We start from the raw sequence: 9859 nt of genomic DNA on the forward strand, positions 1-9859 counted from the left end.
GGATGGCCCTTCTACCTTCTTTCCTTTTCTTTTTTCTTTTCCTTTCTTTTCTTCTTTCTTTCTCTTTTCTTTCTTTCCTTCCTTCCTCCTTTCCTTTCCTTTCTTTTCCTTTCCTTTCCTTTCCTTTCCTTTCCTTTCCTTTCCTTTCCTTTCCTTTCCTTTCCTTTCCTTTCCTTTCCTTTCCTTTCCCTCTTCTCTCCTCTCCTCTCCTCTCTTCTCCTCTCTCTCCTCTTTTCTTCATTCAACAAAACCCATTCTTCATTCAACAAAACCCATTCAGTGCAGCCAGAGAAATTTCATATGTAGGTAGCTAAATAACGAGCCTGAGAAACAGATACATAATTCTTAGAGTTATTAGAAACTTAAATGTATAAATTATTTTTCATGGAAGCAGTGTCTGAGCCCCCATTTTCTCATTTTAGAATGTAAAACAACATTTTTTAAAAGCCTGTGTGTGTACATGTGTATTGTTGAGAGATATAAATAAAAGAAATACTCATGCAGCTAGTGCCCAGCTTACTGACATTTGCTATTGTCTGTCTGTTTTACCTTTTTGCCTTTTTAAAAGGGTATATAAAGATGTTTCACTTTAAAATTTTCAGTTTCCTGGGATCCCTGGGAGGTGCAGCAGTTTGGCGCCTGCCTTTGGCCCACGGCGCGATCCTGGAGACCCGGGATCGAATCCCACATCGGGCTCCCGGTGCATGGAGCCTGCTTCTCCCTCTGCCTGTGTCTCTGCCTCTCTCTCTCTCTGTGTGGCTATCATAAATAAATAAAAATTTTTAAAAAATTTCAGTTTCCTGATCATCTTGATTGTTTTGCATTAGTTTTACCATTGATTCTCTAAAAATTTCCAAGGAAACTCTGCTGTCATCTGTAAATAGATACTTGATGTTGTTCTTATCCCATCCTTATTGTTTGCATTTTCCCTTTAATCCAAGAATTATTTAGTAGAAATTTAACATATATATGTAATATATATAATATATATTAATTAATTAATTAATTAACATATATATGTAATATATATATTATATATTTCTGTTCTACAGGTAGAACAGCCTGGTATTTAAGTTTTAGTTTTTGAGTTCAAGTTTTACTGCACGGTAATCAGTTGTTTGCATTATTTCTATTTTGTGGAACTTGCTGATGTTTTCTATTTTACCTAATCTAGAATTCCTTTTTGTGAAAGATTCATGTGCACTTTAAAAAGTGGTGTATTTTATTATAGTATTATGTTCAATATATAAGTACACAAAATCTGCCTTATGCTGTACAGATCTTCGACATTTTTACTTATTTTTCATCCATTGATTTACCCTATATTGAGATTAGTACATTAAGGTTTTTTATTATTAGGTATTTATTTGTTCATGCATCCTCTATAGTATTTGCTTTTTGAACGTAGTTGCTCTGTTATTTGATATATTGATATTCATAGCTATTATATCTTTATTGTGAGTTTTGGCTTCTAACATTCTAGAGAATTTTTTGTACTTTTTGGCTTGAATTCTACTTTTTTAAAATGTCAATATCACAATTCCTGCTTTCTCATAGTTTTGTTTTCCTGATAAATTTTTTCCCACACCTTTAATTTCAACCTTTGACACACTGTATGCAAGGTGAGCCTCTTGCGTGGAACTATAGAGTTGATATTTACTCTATGAGCCAACTAGGAATTTTTTTCTTGTAATGGATGAGTCAAGCCCATTCACATTTTTTGATGTGGTTAATATATTGGTATCAATTGTGTGTATAATTTTATGTACTAATTACCATATTGATTTTGTTATATGTGTTGTGTTTCTCTGATATATCTCTACTTTTTTAAAAAAAGATTATTTTGGTACTTTTAAACATTGCCATTTTATTGAGAGGTTTCATATTTATATATTTTTTTGCATATGAAAACATTTTTACAAAAAATGTTTTACTCTGTAGACTGTCAGTCTTAGATGATATCCTTGATTCTTATCCATTGCCTATAAAATAGTCAGTAATATTATTTTCTTCTTTGTCTTTTCTTTCTATTTCAAGGTGTTTTCTTTCTAATTTGGCAGAGTATATCATATGTAACCATAATATGTTCACAATATTCTTCCTTCCACCCATGCTACTACCCTCCTTTTATGTATTTAATTATTACATTTAATTCTAAAATTAAATATATGAAATGCTTATCATCATTTCTTTTGCCAGAGTTCTTCAAGTTATGTCCTAGTTAAGTGAAGCTCATCCAAACAAGGAAAGGCCCGTGTGTAAAGTATTCTGTAGATTCATAAACCTTTAAAAGTGTTTTTCTATTGCTTTGCCACTTGAGGGGAAATTGGTTGTTTCTAAAATACTTGGCTTGCGAGTTCTTTCCTTGAATATCTTCAAGGAAGACTCTTTTCCATTGTTGCTTTGTTTTGTATGTTGCCCTTGAGAAGTTTGTTGCCAGCCTATTTTTTTAAATAGTGATTGTAAGTAAATCAATTTTATTGTCTGTATACCCTGAATGTTTTTCTGTCTTTAAATTCATACTGTTTCTCCAGGATATGTGCTCGAAGTTTGTTTCTGAGTTTTCAAAGACTCACAGTGGGCCCTTTGAATCTGTAAAATGGTTACTTTTCTTAGTTCTGAAAAATTGTCTTTGATTATAGTTTTATATATCAGTTATAGCACATTTTGTTTTCCTTCTTCAAAGACTTCAATTATATGTATGTTGAACTCTCTTTGCGTATCTTCTATTTCAACCGTTTTCTCTTTGACCATTTTACTTGTTACCTTATCTCATGTTTATCCTTTTGGTTTGTTTTTTTGTTTGTTTGTTTGTTTGTTTGCTTTTCTTCTCTTATTCAGTTTCACTCGAATCTATTATATCTTGGATACCTTTTAATTTATTCTTTATTTCTGAGATGGATATTGTTTTTTTTTTTTCTTTAATTTGTTTACTGAGATCAATTAACTCTTAATTATTTACTTTCTTTTTTCTCACTTATGGGCTTAGTTTTAAAATTTCTGATTCTTATTTATATCAATATCTACATCTATGCATATATCTGTATATCAATATCTAACTCCAACTTCTTATTTGAGGTTTTTCAATTCAGTGAAAAATTGTCTACTGTTTTGTGGATTTTTCTTTTATTTTCTTGCTTTTCTGTTCTTCTTTGGTAGGGAGCATTTCATCGGCTGAAGTATTTTTATTTGAATTTTCTGTTTCCATCTTCCATTAGCTTTGTATGTAGTTAGCTTGAAGTTTTTTTTTTCCTATCCATCGGTACTTTGAGGGTAGAGTCAGTAGCTCAGGAGTGCCCCTTCAGTCAGTATAGTAAGGCCTATTTCTTATATGAATGCCCTAGCGGTAGGGGAGACAGAGAATGGACATGTCTTGGTCTCTTTTATTCCTGAAAGATTTTCAATAGTCCCCTCTTAGTTTCTTCTTTCTCACTTACACTACATCCTCAAGGGCATAATATTTTCTCTACTTTTAGGACTGTCTCCAGGAAGCAATGCTTTTTGAAGCTGCTGACTTTTTCAATACAACTCATTTTCCAGCCTCTTTCCTGTAGCTGATATTATGAACTTCCAAATATTAGATGCCAGATTTTGCCACTTAGCATTGTACTTTCTTTTTCTGAGGTCTTTGGTTTGTCTGTGTCTTCCTTTCCTTTCCTTTTTAATGGTATCTCTTAAGCTTCCTTTTCCCTATGTTTGGCATCTACAGGCCCAGGCAATCATTTGGAATGTGGTGTTTATATCTCTATGGTAATTTGATCATGATATTTTCTACTTCCTAGTAAAGCTAAAGACATCAGTCATTGGGGTTTTATTTGTACTGTATTTTGATATTATCATTTTGGGGGAAGACTTAAGGAGAGATTTGGTTTCAGGAGGACACCATTATTTCCAGTCCCAGAATTTCCTTGGAAATAGAGTTTGAAATTGGCTATTTTCTAGGCTAAAAGTATAAGGTCACTTTGGATTTGTTTTCAACAGGTTTTATTATATTTTTAATTTAAATTTTTTGTGTGTAAGTTGCATGTCCCTAACTGGACTCCATAATTCGAGGGGAGTGGTCTTGTAGTTTCAATTTTACCACAGTACCTAGCATATTAATATACACATAATAGTTTCTTAATAAATATTAAGTATTTAGTTATTATTACTATCATTTATTGATGGAAGAAGAATGTTATTATATATATTTAAAGCAAAACATTTGGGTTATTTATAGATCTTTTTAAAAAAGATCTTTACATTGGAATAAATGTTCAGAAATATCTTCTGAAACAATTAAAATATAGTTCAATTTCTTAAAAGAAGCCATGTTTTAAGGGAAATACCTCTCTGAGAACACATTCTTATGAAATAATAGAAACTGAGTAATTTCTCCAATTCATATTTTTCTCAGTACCTTCTCTGTAAAAACACAAAAGAAAACTTACCCATTATGTTCTTTATTTTAGTACATGTAAAAATTAAAGCAGCAAACAATAAGGAAATATAACACATTCTTGTAATCTCTATTTATTAATTCTTTTAATTTATATGCAAATTATATGTTTTAATAATCATAAATTACTTGGCATCAGGTTGTTCCTAGTAATGAGCAGTTCGAGAGATGGCACTTTTTTGAAATTCTAATAAAGCATTCCACGGAGCCTTCTTCCTTTGTGAACATTGCTGCCCCTTGAAACATCCTGAAATACAGAGCTGAAATGATTTGAAACCTCAGAAGAAGGTTTTTAAGGTTGGAATAGGAAGCCACTCTTGGCTTCATGGCTAGATCTGAACATTGAAGTTAAGAAGCAATTTCAAATCAATCTGTAGAAAGATTTTACCTCTGATCATGAGCAAACAGAGGCCCTCTCTCCAGTAGGTGTCAGGAGTCATGTGATGGACACTAATGATGTCTGCTGCCTTTTATCATCTGTCAGGGACAAGTCACATTTATTTCCACACAGACAGTGAGAACATTTAATGAAACAAAACAGCATTATCGAGCTCCAGGTTTCCCAATCCTCTTTGGTCCTAGAAATGAGGCTTCAGGTTCATTAAATTGTGGCTTGTGGAGGGATACCACAATTACAGTCTACTGAACCAAAAATTATAATAAAATCCCAAAGCAAAGCTTTAATATACACTAACCACCTCTATTTCAAAAGTTCAAATCAATACAGCAAATATCACAGGTTTAGGGTATATATATTTATTTTTTTATCATTCTTTAATATATATGTTTATTAAATATAAAAAATACAAAACCAATAAAAACTCAATCCAATTCATATTATCTAGAAATATTCCCTAATAATATTTATATATTTGTACTTTTCCTTTTAGCCTTCTAGGGTTTATGGTACATTCATATTCTAATAAAAATATGTAATTTTATTAGTTTCTAGCCCTCAATAGCCTGTGACTACAGCAATACCCCAATTTTTCAGTTTGGAAGCAGAGACAACTCTACCATATTGCCATTTTCTTTCTGATTTATTCATTCACTCAACAAATACTTAACTGCATTTCTACTATATGCAAGATACTTTTAGCAACTGGGAATATAGTAGTGAACTAAAATGTGTAACATCCCTGTCCATGCAGAGCTCACATTCTGGAAGAGTAGGTAAGCAAAAATATAAAATAGATAAATGAAAAAATACATAAACACAATAGGCCAGGAGATGAACAGTGTTTTGGAGAAACAGAAGGTAGAGGGATGGAGAATGAGTATTTCTATCCTCCCACTTGCTCTGGCACAGCCACAGCTCACACTGGTCTTGATTTCACCAGACATGCTTCGACCTAAGGGCCTTTGCACTCACTGTTCTTTCTTTGTGACTCATTCTTCCTCCTCTCTCTCATCTTCATTCAAATGTCACCTTCTCATTGAGGCCTACCCTAACTACCCTATTTAAAATGGCAACCTGGGGGCGCCTGGGTGGCTCATTCAGTTAATTGTCCGCTTTAGGCTCAGGTTATGATCTCAGGGTCCTAGGATGGAGCCCTGAATTGGGCTTTCTGCCCAGCTCCCAGCCTGCTTCTCCCTATCCTCCCTGCCTATGCTCTCTTACTATCTATGTTTCTCTCTCTCAGATAAATAAATTAAATTAAATTGCAACCTGATGCCACCTCTCCTGGCCCCAGCATCCTCCACCCACTTAGCACAATCCTTTTTCTTCAGAACACTTAACATTTTTTAACATTCTGCATATTTTACTTGGTTATTCTGCATATCATCTATTTCTCAGCTTCCTTCCACTGGAATGTAAGGTCTATAATGGCAGAGACTTTTTTGTCTGGTCAATTGTGTATTCCAAGTGCTGAAACTAGTGCCTAGCACACAGTACGTGTTCAGAAATATATGTGAGATGGTTAAAGAGGAGATGTTGAATAAGTGGTTGAATATCCAAAACTCAAGTTTTGAAGAAGCCCAGGGTAGAAATACAAACACGGAAGTCATGTAGACTGACATTTTAAGTCATAAAATTGGAAGATGGGATGCCAGGGGGCTCAGTGGCTGAGCATCTGCCTTTGGCTCAGGGCATGATCCCCGGTCCCAGGATCGAATCCCACATCAGGCTCCCTGCAAGGAGCCTGCTTCTCCCTTTGCCTGTGTTTCTGCCTCTGTCTCTCATGAATAAATAAATAAAATCTTTTTTAAAAATTAAATTGGAAGAGATCTCCTTTGGAATGAGTTAAAATGGACAAGAAGAGAGGTTATAGGAAATTCGTTAGCAATGTCAATATTGAGAAATCGGCAAGATGAGGAAGCTTCAGGGAGAAAGGCTGAGAAAAGTGGAGACTAAAGTAGGAACACCAATTGAGCATGGCCTCCTGTGATCTGAGCAAAGAACATGTTTCAATAAAGAAAAGCCCAGCAAGTTTTGAGTATCTATCTTTTTGCAAAAGATAAATATGCAACGTCTCAAGTTTCATTGCCTTATAAGTACTATACTACAAGAGAAGCTCTGTATTTCTAAGTAATAAAAATAATTGTTATTGTCACTCCAAATCTCAAAGTGTTACAAAGATGCTAATTTTTATAAAGTTTAAGCACATGTAATGCATGCGTAAACTGCAGCATGGCCTTGAAAATGAATAGCAAATATCTGTAATGTCTCAAGATGCCCTGATTCTACTTTAGAGATTGTGGACCTACAAAATAAGGCTTGAAGGGACCTCAGATTGAGATCATCCCAACAAGAATTCATCTCCTGCTTCCTCAGTTCTCTTGCTCCTCTGTTTTCCACATGGCACATTTTTTTTTTTTCCGTAGAAGGCTAGCTGCCCTGCCTGATTCTTCTTCCCTTTTCCAGCCAAGGGGCTAGCTCTGCTGGCTTCTCGTCCTGCCAGCTTCACCCCATGCTCATTCCCATCTCCTGTCCTCTTTTTCCCTACAGTGGGCATCTTCTTCCAGGCCCTTTATACTGTGCTTTCAGTTTTCTCTTCGTCACCAGGTGTCCTAAAAGCAATCTCTTCTAGGCTCACCTGCATTCACTAACTCTCCCTTTCATTCCCCACCTGCTGCACTTTGACATACGTATGTCCTCATATCTCCACATCTGTTCTAGCTGAGATTACCGACAATGGCCTACCTCTCCAGTTCAGTGGACGCTCTTCGGTTCTTGCTTTGCCTGTCTGGGGATTTGGCATTGTTGGAAGCTATCTTTAGCTTGCCACTTTTTCTTCTTCTGGCTGTCACACCACATTATCCTTCTTTCCCACTTTTCCTCCTGATTCTTTGTAGTCCCCTCTGTGGCTTCCCTGTCTTCTCCCTGGCCTTAACTTTGAGTATCCTGTGGGGTACGATGTATGGTCCTTAGCATTCCTCAGACTTTAATCCACATGAACCCCTTGTTCCAATCTAATTAAATTGAAATAAATTTATTCATTCCCCAATGGTCACCTGTGTTTTCCTTCTCTGCTTTTTGCTGGTGCTCTATCTACTTTCCAGATTCTTTCCCTGCTGTCACCACCTGCTCACTCACAGGTCTTTATAGTACTGGTGCTTCAGGATTCAACTGGAATGGCATTTTCTCTTCCTCCCTAGAGCACTTCAGCTGTCCCTTTCATAAGGCACTTACCACAGCTCATCAAGCATTAGAATTATTTATGTAGCCCGTTATTCCCCTAAAGTCTGGCCCTGCGTTGAATGCCTCCTTTCCTACCTTGGCCTTGGATGGCTGAAACTCAGTAAATAGACTGGAAACAGAATAGATAAATAGGAATATCTAATATTAGAGTCATAGCAAAAGTTCATTTGGTTAGCCATTTCCAGAATTGCCTACCACACTCCCAAATTATTGGATCCCTGTCCTGTTGAAAATACCATGGTTGCAAAGCATCTCAGTGAGGGATGGTTATGGTAACAATTTATTGAGAAGTAGGTATCTTTTTAACAGTTCTGAATAACTGGACACTAAAATATAGAAATGCATTTACAAATATGCAAATTATAGTGATTATCTTCAGTTACTTTCAAGGAACCATTTATATGTACATCAATACTGTTATTTCACAAGTTTTTATAATGTTTTAGATATTTATTATGTATGACTTCACAGTTCTGATTACCTTGGCAGAGTTCACTCTAAAATACAATTAACATTAATGATTATTAATAACTTTAATGGAGCATTATATTAACATGTGAGGTGATTAGGGCTTATTACACTTATTACTAATATCCCCCGTATAATAATTTCTTTAAGAGTTCTAAAATTTATTGTGCCATTATTTTGGTCCCTTTTCCTTGAACATTGCTTGGGCTTACAACTACCAAAACTACTATGTTTAATTAGCTAGGAATAAAAATAGCAACAGAAGTTATCATTTATTGAGCATTATGCCAGCCGAGGGCCACTGATAAGCACTTCTCATGTATCATTTCCTTTGATCCTCACAAGATAACACTTGTTATCCAAGGAGCTCAATAACACTGTTATCCCCATTTTACAACGCAACTGAAGCTTTGAAAAGTGAAGTAAATTTTTTAAGGTCACAGTCTAGAAATAACAGTTTTAGGTTTCAAAAAAAAAAAAAATTTCTAGAACATTTCTAGGTTTCCTGATTCCAGGGCCAGTCTTTTAACCATGCTTATTTGGCTTCCAGATTTCTTTGCTTTCAGTAAGACAGAGACTTGAGTAGGTGTTATCACTTCCATCTGGTTTGCTGGTTTCCATATTTGACCTTGGTAAGGTCCTGTTGTACTTGGCTCTATGAAAAAAAATGTTCCCAAATAGGGAATTTATTAAAAATACTATGAAATGGGACGTCTGGGTGGTTCAGTGGTTGAGCGTCTGCCTTTGGTTTAGGAGGTGATTCTGGAGTCCTGAGATCGGGTCCCACATTGGGCTTCCTGCAGGGAGCCTGCTTCTCTTCCTTCTGCCTATGTCTCTGCCTCTCTCTGTGTGTCTCTCATGAATAAATAAAATCTTAAACGCTGTGGAATGGAGTATGTTTACTGCATTTGCATCTCCATAATCTTTGATTTGAGAAGCACTAGCTTAAAAGAAAATGAGCCTAGCTTAATTTTAAGTGCTCAAAAAATACATTTTAAACAATCCATTCTCTACCCTTGACTGCATCAAGTTGTCTGGCCCATTTTGGAACATCAGAGTGAAGTTTGCCCACCTCCAGTATTTGAAATTTTTTAATTTTAGTGGTTCCATAAGGATATCTAAGTTAGATGGATGAACTCACAGGAACTTTCCTTGAAGTTCTAAATCAGGAATATTTGAAGGCTATCAGACCAGTGCAATTGAGACAGAATTTCTTAAAGCCTTCATATGGATTTCAGACTTCGATTTCCTTTTACCAGCATTTACCCTACTTTCCCTATCTGAAGATCACAATCCTTGACAACCAAGGC

The sequence above is a fragment of the Vulpes vulpes genome, chromosome 13 (assembly GCF_048418805.1).
Source record: "Vulpes vulpes isolate BD-2025 chromosome 13, VulVul3, whole genome shotgun sequence".
Lineage (NCBI taxonomy): Eukaryota > Metazoa > Chordata > Mammalia > Carnivora > Canidae > Vulpes > Vulpes vulpes.